Source organism: Acinonyx jubatus, chromosome B3 (genome assembly GCF_027475565.1).
Source record: "Acinonyx jubatus isolate Ajub_Pintada_27869175 chromosome B3, VMU_Ajub_asm_v1.0, whole genome shotgun sequence".
NCBI classification, from domain to species: domain Eukaryota; kingdom Metazoa; phylum Chordata; class Mammalia; order Carnivora; family Felidae; genus Acinonyx; species Acinonyx jubatus.
The window spans coordinates 22,541,067-22,553,788 of record NC_069386.1 but is presented as its reverse complement, the minus strand read 5'-3'; the positions used below and the strand labels follow the sequence as shown (position 1 = coordinate 22,553,788).

Genomic DNA, 12,722 nt, shown 5'->3' with positions numbered 1-12,722 from the left:
ATGGCCTGTCTTAGGCCGAGAGATGATACTCCTGACTCGGTGGATGGTAGGGAGGTTGAAGGTCCCCTCTGGTGGCCATCCGACATTGAAAGTTGGCCACTTGCTAGAACAAAACACCTGCCACCGACCCTTTCAGATTTCCACACTGAGGTTGTTATTTCTTCCCCTGACATCCTTAAAGTGATCAATCATAATACTTAGAGGAGTAGTCTGAGTCTGTCCCATAATGTCCGTCCAGTAAGTCCACAGAACAAAACAGAGAAACACAGAAGCAGACAAACAGAGGGCCCCTAGAAACAGTCTTCCAACTCCGTGGAAGCAACACTGAAATCTAGATAATGGGCTCACGCTGACCAGAGGGAGCGACCCGCCTCATGTCAGACCTTTGAGGGGAATCCACGTCCCTCCAGAAGGGAGGATCAGAACGTCTTCCGAAACTCCCGGCCTGTGGTCCTCCAGTGTGTCCACTTAGACCGCTCTGGGCACTACCAGAATTTCAGAAATGAGCTCACACAGAAAAGACGGAAGGAACATACACTAACCATGGCCAGTCAGACTGTCCGGGTCGGGGGTCTCTCGGGGGTCTTGGGGATCCTGGGACAAGCCCCCAAATGTTATGCCCAGAATTCACGATCCCCAAAGACCACCAGGGAGCTGAGTCCAATGCAAAAGGGAAGAGCCTTTATTCAAGCTAGCTCGAGCTCAATCCCCTACCTGCACCGACGGAGCGGTGAGATGCCAAAGAGAGCAGCGAGTTATAAAAGCACAAAGGTTTTATAGGGGTCTAGGGGCAGTTGGTGAGGTAATGGCTGTGGCCTTAGCCGATTGGCTGGGGAAGGGTCGTGGCCTCAGCCGATTGGCTGGGGAAGGGTCGGAGTCCCATTAGGCAGGTTGCTGGGTGTGTTTTGATCAGGAAGTTTGAACAGTGAGTGGGAGGTTATTCAAGGGGAGGAGGCGTGGTCTGAGGTTTCTGCGATTTTCCCAGAAAGGGGGCATGTCGGGGACATAGTCACTCAAGGTGGAGGACACAGAACAAGATGGAGTCAGCCGGCGTAGATCCACTCTTTCAGGGTCTTGGGTGATTTCCTTAACCTTGTAATAATTCACTGGCTTGATTATTGCTGGGAATGGCCAGCAAACACTGAAACAGTGGATGAAAGATTACTCCACACTTTGTTACGAAAGAGAGGAGAAGGCATGGGGGTCAACGTTTGCAGATGAAGAAGACCCATTAGCCTCACTCATATTCTCACTTATTGCAGTGCCGGGACAGTCACAAATCTCAGTTGGCTTGTTGTGTACAGAGGGCATATAACTTTTTAGGCATGCAAAAATAAAGGGTGTATAACTTAAAGGTGAGCAATTACAAGAAACTAATCAAATCAGAGCCAAAGGCAAGTGTCTATATGTCCTATTGTTTTGCTAAACTTTGTACACAATGTATAGATAACCGAGTTCCCCAAGGACTGCAGAAACTTCTGGGAGGGCTGGCCCCTGGGCATTCTGCAATCAGGGAAGTTACAAGCCTCTGACATTCCAAGAGACCCAAGCCCCTCCCAAGCTTAAATGTAGCCCATCAGAAATCTGTGTTACATTTTAGCTAGCCAAGCATTGTGTATAAGCTTGTCATCCTCAGTAGTAACCCCAACAGATGATAACATCTTTCATGCCCTCCAAAAGGCATAGACCATGTGGTCCCTGCTGCCCAAGCTGATAATTCAAATAGGGGTATATTTGAGGTACTTCCATCATTCCTATTGGATAGGCTAGGAAGCATGAAGGGCATCTGCAAGGTTCGTGCTTCTGCCAGGATGTGGAATTGCTCCTCTGTGTTGGCAGCAATGAAAGAGATTGACCAGAAGGTCCTTCCAGGTTAATTCAAAAGACTGAGTCAGGTTCCTGAATTCCTAGTACATTTGCTGGGATCCTCAGAAAGCTGGCCTAATTGCTCACGGCACTCCCTGAAATCTGACATTGAAAAGGGAACATATACTCTTGTGGTCCCCTGAGGTCCACCCACAATTCCATGTAGGGGGCAGAAGAGGTCTTTCTCTTGGCATGAATCTGGTAAAGGAGAATAGATTGGTTGATGTGGTTGATGTGAGTAGTTGCTTCTGATGGAGCTGATGGATCTGGGGTGTCACTCTTGGTCTTGGGTTGTTCCTTGTGGGGAGCAATTGTGAGAATTCCTTTCTTGGGACCAATTTCTAAATGACCCCTCCTCACTGTGCATGTTTTATACTTGTTAGGGTCATCCCTGAGGACCATAAAGGCCTGGTCATAAGTGATTTCTACCCATTTTTCTGGTTGCTTACAGAAAAGATCACGTTGCAATATAGTGTCATAGTTAAGACTACCATTTTCCAGACAGATTTCCTCATTCCCTAGCTTATACTGAAGCCAAACAGTGTTACAAAAGAAGATAAGAATTTTCCATGTTAGGATTTTTAATCAGAGCTGATCTTAGTATGTCAAAATGTATCCCGGGAGTCTTTGGGGATAGAGGTGGAAATTCCCATTGTCTTCAGGGAGAGAGTTGACTCCTGTAATGAGAAAAGGAGCAAGTGAATAAGGGCTCCCATTAATAGAAGACTTGAGTTCTATTCTTCCAAAGAGAGTTATCTCTCTATCATGAACTTGGTAGGATCTCAGGTGGGATCTCTTTCAGAGAGTTCCAATGATGAGTGGACCATGGCTGTCCTTAACCTGCTGTCCACACATCACCCTGTAATCACAGCTGTGGTTAGCATGCTGTGTGATGGTCCTGCCAGTCCTGGAATCCCAAAATCTGTGCTTTATCTTAACACCTTCTGGCCCTGAGAGAAGAAGGCTTCCTGAAGACCTCAGTATAGATGATGCTAAACAATTATCCCTGACATGCTGGGGTAAATCCCTCAGGAATGGGCATCTTCATGACTCTAAGATCTCTGAAGTTCCCATTCTCCTTGTTCTGATCAGGTGTTCAACAATTGGTGGCAAACAACTGCCACCAAAAGGCAGGGGTCTTTTTGATTGTTTAAATATTTCTTACTTGTCTATAGGTATCTGTTGATCTCTCCCACTTTGCAGTCACTTCTGGTGAAATTAACCTCTATCTTCCAATTCTCTCTTTATCCCTGAATTATTTGGGTTGCATTACACTTAATTAAGTGCCAACTAAGACAGACCCACAGGGATAAATCTCAATAAGTGGGGTCCTTTTCCAGGGAGTAAAACAGTTTATAACCTGTTTTACATTATCTTACACAGATACAACAGTCTGACTTGGCCCTCTTGCAAGACCTTTGTTATAGGTGGCAAAACATCTCACAGGTCCTAGTGCCCCACCTTCAACAAAGGATAGTTCAGAAAGGTATGAGAGGAAATGGCTGAAGCTAGACCCAGGGCCAGCATCTGGGTGGTCAGAGTGTCCCATAACTAAGAGAGATTTTTGCAGAGATAGAGATAGACTGGGAATATCAAGAGTCACCTAGGGATCAATGTGATGGATCTCAGGGTGCTGTTTGTAAGCATCACTCATATGAATGGCCATGAATCACTCTTTTATGTGTCTCAGTTTCTCCTACTGGAAGTCTGAAATAAGCAGGGGGGCTTGGAGTACTGGAGTACTCAGAGTGTGTGTGCATGCCTGGGTCACCAGAAATTAATTACCATGAGAGGGAGTTCCCCATGGGACTAATGCACTTCTGGAGGAATGACCTTAGATACTTCCCCTAGGTTCTTAGTTGCTCAAGAAAACCTTTCTGTGGGAAGGAACAGGTGCCCCTTATTCTTTAGGAGTGAAAATAAGTGTCCCATAAATACTAACAGACTACTAATGTTCCCAGTATATCAGGAAGAGAGAGTAGAACAAAGAAAATATGGTTCCTAAGCAACTCTCAGCACAAGGGAGGCAAGAGTTGAAGACTCGCCAATGAAGAGTGCTGCTCAATGTACGGTTATCTGGTCCTTTTGTGGTCACAAAAAAGATATTGCTGGGTGGACTGGGGAGACTCCCAGGCCCTGACCTCTCCACCCAATCTGTCCCCTGGGACAGAGTATATACATATACACATACATATATGTATACATATACATATACATATACATATACATATGCATATACATGTATATGTATACGTATACATATATGTATATACATGTATACATTACACACACATATATATCACATCTATCTATCTATCATCTATATAATATAGATAATGAAGATGTGATATATCTATCTATATATCTATATCTTTATCTATCTATCTATATCTTACTATTTTCAATAACATGGATGGAGCTAGAGAGTATTATGACAAGCAAAATATATCAATCAGAGGAGCAACAAATACCACATGATCTCACTCATACACGAAATTTAAGAAAAAAAGGAAATGAGCAAAGGGAGAGAGAGAGAGTTAAGACTCTTAACCATCGAGAATAAGTGGCTGGTTACCAGAAGGGAGGTTGGTGGGGTAATGGCTTAAATAGGTGATGCAGATTAAAGAGTGCACTTGTTGTATGGAACAACATATTGTTGTTGTATGGAACATATGGAAGTGTATGGAAGTGTTGAATCACTATATTGTACACTTGAAACTAATATTACACTGTTAACTGGAATTAAAAACTTGAAAAAAAAAACAAAGATGTGGCACACACACACACACACACACACACACACACACTGGAATATTAGTTATCCATAAAAATAATAAAATCTTGACACTTGCAATGACAAGGATAGAACTAGAGAGCATAATGCTAAATGAAATAAGTCAATCAGAGAAAGACAAATAAGATACAATTTCACTCATATCTAGAATTTAAGAAACAAAGAAATGAGGGGTATCTGGGTGGCTCAGTCATTTAAGCATCTGACTCTTCATTTTGTCTCAAGTCATGATCTCACAGTTCATGGGATTGAGCCCAGCATTGGGCTCTGCACTGACAGTGTGTATCCTGCTTGGGATTCTCTCCCCTGCCACACCTCTCTCTGCCCCTCCCCAGCTCGCCCTCTCTCTACATCTCTCAAAGTAAAGAAATAAACTTAAAAAAAGAGAAACAAATGAGACAAGGGTATTAGAGAGAGAGAGAGAGAGAGAGAGAAACCAAGAGACAGACTCTTAATTATAGAGAACAAACTGATCGTTACCAGAGGGGAGGGGGTGCAGGTTGAGTTAAATAGGTGATGGAGATTAAGGAGTACACTTATGTTGAGGACTGGGTGATTTATGGAAGTGTTGAATCACTATACTGTACACCTGAAACTAATAAAACACTGGCAATTAACTGGATTTAAAATAAAAAAAAAATAGAGAGGATCTTTGGGTCACTATGGTCATAGAAGTAATAAACTCATTGGACCATGCCAAATTTGCCAATAAGAGATACCCAAATCTAATGTTTTCCATTCTCTGTGAGCCTTAGCAGGACTCGCTGTGATGGAAGGATGGGCTCAGTGGCAGGCAATAAATACCCAGGTAAGGGGAGAGTGAACCCTGGTACAAATATATGGCTCTACAGGATTTTCCTTCCTGTCATTAAAGCAAGAAGTTAATTAGGCTTTAACAGGACGCCTGAAGCCATCAAAAGGTCAGTCAAGGCCCGTTATTAGGAAAGTTAGCAACCTGTGTTTGCCACATTCCACAAACAATCCTACAAAAAAGCCAGATGAAACTACCCAGGCCAATTCAAAGAAGGGCAGAAACCCTGACCAAGTAATGGAGAAAAGGAAAGAAACCTTGCTCTCAAAGTAATCCTCCCCTCAAATAATAATTGTTTTACCTGAGTTAACAACTGTAATACAAGATAGAAGACCCAAACCCCGGGAACAGCTCTCCCTTAAGCTCGCCTGCTCTCACATCTCTAAGTGTATCCTCACTTTAATAAACTTTCTCACTTCTCACCATTGTCTGGTCCATTCTTGAATTATTTCTTGCCAGGAGACCACAATCTTCCAGTGAAGTCCCAGGGGGCAGATTGGGTGGAGAGCTCAGGGCCTGAGAGTCTCCCCAGTCCACCCAGCAATATCTTTTTTTGTGACCACAAGGGATCAGATAACTGTATGTTGAGCAGCACTCTTCATTGGTGAGTCTTCAACTCTTTCTTCCCTTGTGTTGAAGAGTTGCTTAGGAACCATACTTTCTTTGTTCTACTCTCTCTTCCTGATCTACTGGGAACCAGGCTGGTAGCATTTATGAGAGACTGATTTTCACTTCTAAAGAACAAGGGACACTTGTTCCTTCCCACAGAAATGTCTTCTTGGGCAACTAAGAACCTAGGGGAAGTATCTAAGGCCATTCCTCAAGAAGTGCTCTCAGCACTTGCAATGATATCAAGGGACAAGATGACCTTTTCTTCTATCTTGTAGGAGATAACAGACCTAAAGAGATTTAATATGATATAGTCTTCACCAAATTCATATCTGGAATTTAGTAATTCAAGGGCAACGACAGATGCATCTCCAATCACAGGAAGTTTTCTTCCCACTTCTTTGAAGGTCACCACAAACTTGTCAGAGTGAGTCCTATGAAGTATATTGGTGATTTTACCACAAATTCCAACAAGTGTAACTTCTTTCTCCGCTGCTGTGAATGTGGCCACCTCAGTTTTCATCTGTTTAGGAACTGAGGAATGAATACTACCACAGAACCCTCAATCTGAGGACATATCAATAAGAAGGTGTTTCTTCTTGTCTTCAGGCACCTTAATAAGTATCAGCTTTTTCATAGAGGGCCAAAGATCCTACTTCAATACACTTGAGCTGGTTTTAGCTCCCTATCTGCTTGGGTATATGTTGCTGCTGGAACCATTTTCATAGACTTGGTAATTTTCTGGATGCTTTTGATTGACTTTAATTACCTGGCAATGTTGCATCCACACAACTCCTGAAACAATGCTACGGGTACCAGTGACAGTCACAGCAAAAGTTTATTGCAATGAGAGGCAAGGCCGACCGATCGGGACAGACACTCTTAATAAGAGTGCGGCCTCGAACAGCCTGGGTACAGAGTTTTTATAGCCAACCACCTCGTCTTATCATCACCTGGGAACAGAACAAAGAAATAGTTCCCAGATGGGGGTGGAAACAGTTCAGACCTTCTGCCGTTAAGCCACAACCAGTTGACCTCCTTGACCCTGCCTCCGGCGCCACTTTTTCAAAGTTCTCAACATGCCCTTGCCCCAATCCAATCAAACTCTAATCCAGTTGATTTTCCTTGAACTTTTGTCCCCTTGATTGATAGGACAAGGCTGTTATCTCTTAACCTATCGTGTCAAAACAAAGCTGTTCTTTCTCAAGGCTACAGGTTAGCCCTACAATTTAACCCTACAGGCAGTACATTTTAAAGTTGCCATTTTGAACTTGGATCCATTGCATCTACACAGCCCAGGCCAATAGCCCAGTGATGCTCATCTGAGAGAACATGGTCGTACCAGACATGATGAAGCTCATTCAGATAGGCCTCTGTGGTTCTCTTTTTTAGTGGTGTTGTTATCTGCTTTTGGTATCAGGGCAATGCTGGACTCATAGAATGAATTTGGAAGTTTTCCTTTCTTTTATGTTTTTTTTTTTTTTTTTATTACTTTGAGAATAATGGCATTAACTTTCTTTAAATATTTGGTAGAAATAATCTGTAAAGCGATTTGGCTCTGGGTTTTTGTTTCGTGGAAGTTTTTTGATTACAGATAGAATGTTTTTTGCAGGTTATGAGCCTAAGTTTTCATTCTTTTCTTTTCTTTCTTTCTTTCTTTCTTTCTTTCTTTCTTTCTTTCTTTCTTTCAATTTAGATACAAGTTAATTACCATATAGTGGAACATTGGTTTCAGGAACAGAATTTAGTGATTCATCACTTACATATAATACCCTGTTCTCATCCCAAGTGCCATCTTTAATTCTCATCACCCATTTAGCCTATCCCCCCACCCATCTCCCTTTCATCAACCCTCAGTCTGTTCTCTATACTCAAGAATGTCTTATGGCTTGTCCCTCTCTCTGTTTTTTTTTTTAAGTTTATTTATATATTTTTGACAGAGAGAAAGCTCATTGGGGAGGGGCAGAGAGAAGGAGATAGAGAATCCCTAGCAGGCTCCGCTGTGCTGTCAGTGAAGAGCCAAATGTGGGCCTTGAACTCTGGAACCATGAAATCATGACCTGAGATGAAATCAAGAGTCAGACACTTAACTGACAGAGCCATCCAGGCACCCTTCCCTCTTTTTTTTTTTTTTTATCTTGATTTATTTTTCCTTCCCCTTCCCTATGTTCATCTGTTTTTTTTTTTAAGTTCATTTATTTATTTTAATATATATAATGGAATATTACTCAGCCTCTTGGTGTAGGCAAGTTGCTTGGCTGGTCTTCTGGTGGAGGGCCTGCTGCATGGATTCTCAGGCTGATTTGTTTCAGTGGAAATGTGCCTCCAGGGTGCAGGGTGTGGGTTTTAGTGTAAGCGGCTCCAGCCTCCACTAGGTGGCGCTGTTTTGTTTCCTGAAGTTTTTCAGTGCTAGTGGGGAGGATGAACATGGATGCCCCCCACCTCCAGCTCTGGGGAGTGGCCCCGCCCCGCCACTCTCTAGGAAATGGTCACAGAAGAGAAATCAATCACCCCTCTTGTATCCCCAGTTTTCATCAGAACACTGCATTCACCTTGCCTGTGTCCAAGCTTTTTTTTTTATTTATCTCAGGTACACTACTGAGTTTCAAAACTCCAAATTTTAGGGATTGCCTGGTGTGGATCCACTCTGTTCCTTTGGGGGAGGGTCTAAGCACGTTTTTGCCAGCCCATGTGAAGTAAGTGGTCATAGGACTGCCCAATAGTCCACGGTTTATGTCAAAAACAGAACAGAAATCTGGCCCCCCTGTGGGCACCAGTAACCCACTCCTATGCCTAGAAACAGCATAGCACATTGGGGCCACCTGTCTTTCTTGTGATACAGGGGATCCTCAGACCACGCTGTCACTCCTGGGATTCCTCCCCACTTCTCCACCTGAGCACCTTTAAACTAGATACATCCCCTACTGTAGCTGACTTCTAAAAGTTCAGATTTTGTGCTCCACTGCTTATAATACTTTGTGGTAGCCTCCGTAAGCAGGCTTCCTCAATGCCACCATACCTGCAGATTTCTCTCCCATAAATCAACTCTCCACACCTCCTACTTCCCAGGAAATGCTCACCTTTTTACATGCAGACTTGCAGTTTTTGTTCTCTCAAACCTCTAATTGAGTTCTTTGGTGTTCAGAATGATTTGATAACTATCTAGCTGTGTTCAAGGGATGAGACAAACTTAGGATTTCCCTGCTTTTCTGTCATCTTAACTCCCCACCTCCCAGCCCTTCTGGCTTTTAAAGCCAAATGTTATAGGGATTGATCTTCCACATGTGAGCTCCATGATTCAAGTGTCCATTTCTCTGCCTTCTTCACTCATAGCTAGCTCCTTCCCTCCTTCACACAGCACTCTTACACCTTTCTTACCTTCATAATGTTTCAGATGCAGATTCTTCTCTGTATTTACTCGTGTAGTTCTGCCAGTCTTTGGATCACTCCTAAGGTTATTGACTTGAATGTGGATGATATCTAATTGTAAATATGGGATGGGTTGTGCTCAGGGTTCTCCTACTCTGCCATCTTCGCAAGCTCAATCAACTCTCTTATTTTTATTTTTATTTTGGTTTTATTTTTTTTCAATATATGAAATTTATTGTCAAATTGGTTTCCATACAACACCCAGTGCTCATCCCAAAAGGTGCCCTCCTCAATACCCATCACCCACCCTCCCTTCCCTCCCACCCCCCATCAACCCTCAGTTTGTTCTCAGTTTTTAAGAGTCACTTATGCTTTGACTCTCTCCCACTCTAACCTCTTTTCTTTTTTTTTTTCCTTCCCCTCCTTCATGGGTTTCTGTTAAGTTTCTCAGGATCCACATATGAGTGAAAACATATGGTATCTGTCTTTCTCTGTATGGCTTATTTCACTTAGGATCACACTCTCCAGTTCCATCCACGTTGCTACAAAGGGCCATATTTCGTTCTTTCTCATTGCCATGTAGTACTCCATTGTGTATATAAACCACAATTTCTTTATCCATTCATCAGTTGATGGACATTTAGGCTCTTTCCATAATTTGGCTATTGTTGAGAGTGCTGCTATAAACATTGGGGTACAAGCGCCCCTATGCATCAGGACTCCTGTATCCCTTGGGTAAATTCCTAGCAGTGCTATTGCTGGGTCATAGGGTAGGTCTATTTTTAATTTTCTGAGGAACCTCCATACTGCTTTCCAGAGGGCTGCACCAATTTGCATTCCCACCAACAGTGCAAGAGGGTTCCTGTTTCTCAACATCCTCGCCAGCATCTATAGTCTCCTGATTTGTTCATTTTGGCCACTCTGACTGGCGTGAGGTGATATCTGAGTGTGGTTTTGATTTGTATTTCCCTGATAAGGAGCGACGTTGAACATCTTTTCATGTGCCTGTTGGCCATCCGGATGTCTTCTTTAGAGAAGTGTCTTTTCATGTTTTCTGCCCATTTCTTCACTGAGTTATTTGTTTTACGGGTGTGGAGTTTGGTGAGCTCTTTATAGATTTTGGATACTAGCCCTTTGTCCGATATGTCATTTGCAAATGTCTTTTCCCATTCCTTTGATTGCCTTTTAGTGTTGTTGGTTGTTTCCTTTGCTGTGCAGAAGCTTTTTATCTTCATAAGGTCCCAGTAATTCATTTTTGCTTTTAATTCCCTTGCCTTTGGGGATGTGTCGAGTAAGAGATTGCTACGGCTGAGGTCAGAGAGGTCTTTTCCTGCTTTCTCCTCTAAGGTTTTGATGGCTTCCTGTCTCACATTCAGGTCCTTTATCCATTTTGAGCTTATTTTTGTGAATGGTGTGAGAAAGTGTTCTTCTGCATGTTGCTGTCCAGTTCTCCCAGCACCATTTATTAAAGAGACTGTCTTTTTTCCATTGGATGTTCTTTCCTGCTTTGTCAAAGATTAGTTGGCCATATGTTTGTGGGTCTAGTTCTGGGGTTTCTATTCTATTCCATTGGTCTATATGTCTGTGTTTGTGCCAATACCATGCTGTCTTGATGATGACAGCTTTGTAGTAGAGGCTAAAGTCTGGGATTGTGATGCCTCCTGCTTTGGTCTTCTTCTTCAAAATTACTTTGGCTATTCGGGGCCTTTTGTGGTTCCATATGAATTTTAGAATTGCTTGTTCTAGCTTCACGAAGAATGCTGGTGCAATTTTGATTGGGATTGCATTGAATGTGTAGATAGCTTTGGGTAGTAATGACATTTTGACAATATCTATTCTTCCAATCCATGAGCAGGGAATGTCTTTCCATTTCTTTATATCTTCTTCAATTACCTTCATAAGCTTTCTATAGTTTTCAGCATACAGATCTTTTACATCTTTGGTTAGATTTATTCCTAGGTATTTTATGCTTCTTGGTGCAATTGTGAATGGGATCAGTTTCTTTGTTTGTTCTGTTGCTTCATTGTTAGTGTATAAGAATGCAACTGATTTCTGTACATTGATTTTGTATCCTGCAACTTTGCTGATTTCATGTGCCAGTTCTAGCAGACTTTTGGTGGAGTCTATCGGATTTTCCATGTATAGTATCATGTCATCTGCAAAAAGCGAAAGATTGACTTCATCTTTGTCAATTTGGATGCCTTTGATTTCCTTTTGTTGTCTGATTGCTGATGCTAGAACTTCCAACACTATGTTAACCAACAGCGGTGAGAGTGGGCATCCCTGTCGTGTTCCTGATCTCAGGGAAAAAGCTCTCAGTTTTTTCCCATTGAGGATGATGTTAGCTGTGGGCTTTTCATAAATGGCTTCTATGATGTTTAAGTATGTTCCTTCTATCCCGACTTTCTCAAGGGTTTTTATTAAAAAATGGTGCTGGATTTTGTCAAAGGCCTTTTCTGCATCGATTGACAGGATCATATGGTTCTTCTCTTTTCTTTTATTAATGTGACGTATCACATTGATTGATTTGCGAATGTTGAACCAGCCCTGCATCCCAGGAATGAATCCCACTTGATCGTGGTGAATAATTCTTTTTATATGCTGTTGAATTCGATTTGCTAGTATCTTATTGAGAATTTTTGCATCCATATTCATCAGGGATATTGGCCTGTAGTTCTTTTTTTTTTACTGGGTCTCTGTCTGGTTTAGGAATCAAAGTAATACTGGCCTCATAGAATGAGTCTGGAAGTTTTCCTTCCCTTTCTATTTCTTGGAATAGCTTGAGAAGGATAGGTATTATCTCTGCTTTAAACATCTGGTACAACTCCCCTGGGAAGCCATCTGGTCCTGGACTCTTATTTGTTGGGAGATTTTTGATAACCGATTCAATTTCTTCGCTGGTTATGGGTCTGTTCAAGCTTTCTATTTCCTCCTGATTGAGTTTTGGAAGCGTGTGGGTGTTTAGGAATTTGTCCATTTCTTCCAGGTTGTCCAATATGTTGGCATATAATTTTTCATAGTATTCCCTGATAGTTGTTTGTATCTCTGAGGGATTGGTTGTAATAATCCCATTTTCATTCATGATTTTATCTATTTGGGTTATCTCCATTTTCTTTTTGAGAAGCCTGGCTAGAGGTTTGTCAATTTTGTTTATGTTTTCAAAAAACCAACTCTTGGTTTCATTGATCTGTTCTACACAGTTTTTTTAGATTCTATATTGTTTATTTCTGCTCTGATCTTTATTATTTCTCTTCTTCTGTTGAGTTTAGGCTG

The 12,722-nt window shown here is 42.0% G+C and overlaps 1 pseudogene; it reads right to left on the bottom strand.

Annotated features, from left to right (window-relative positions):
- Positions 1–6,291: 6,291 nt before the first annotated feature.
- On the bottom strand, positions 6,292–6,839 carry LOC106967813 (ATP synthase subunit gamma, mitochondrial-like; annotated as a pseudogene).
- Between the last annotated feature and the right edge of the window lie 5,883 nt (positions 6,840–12,722).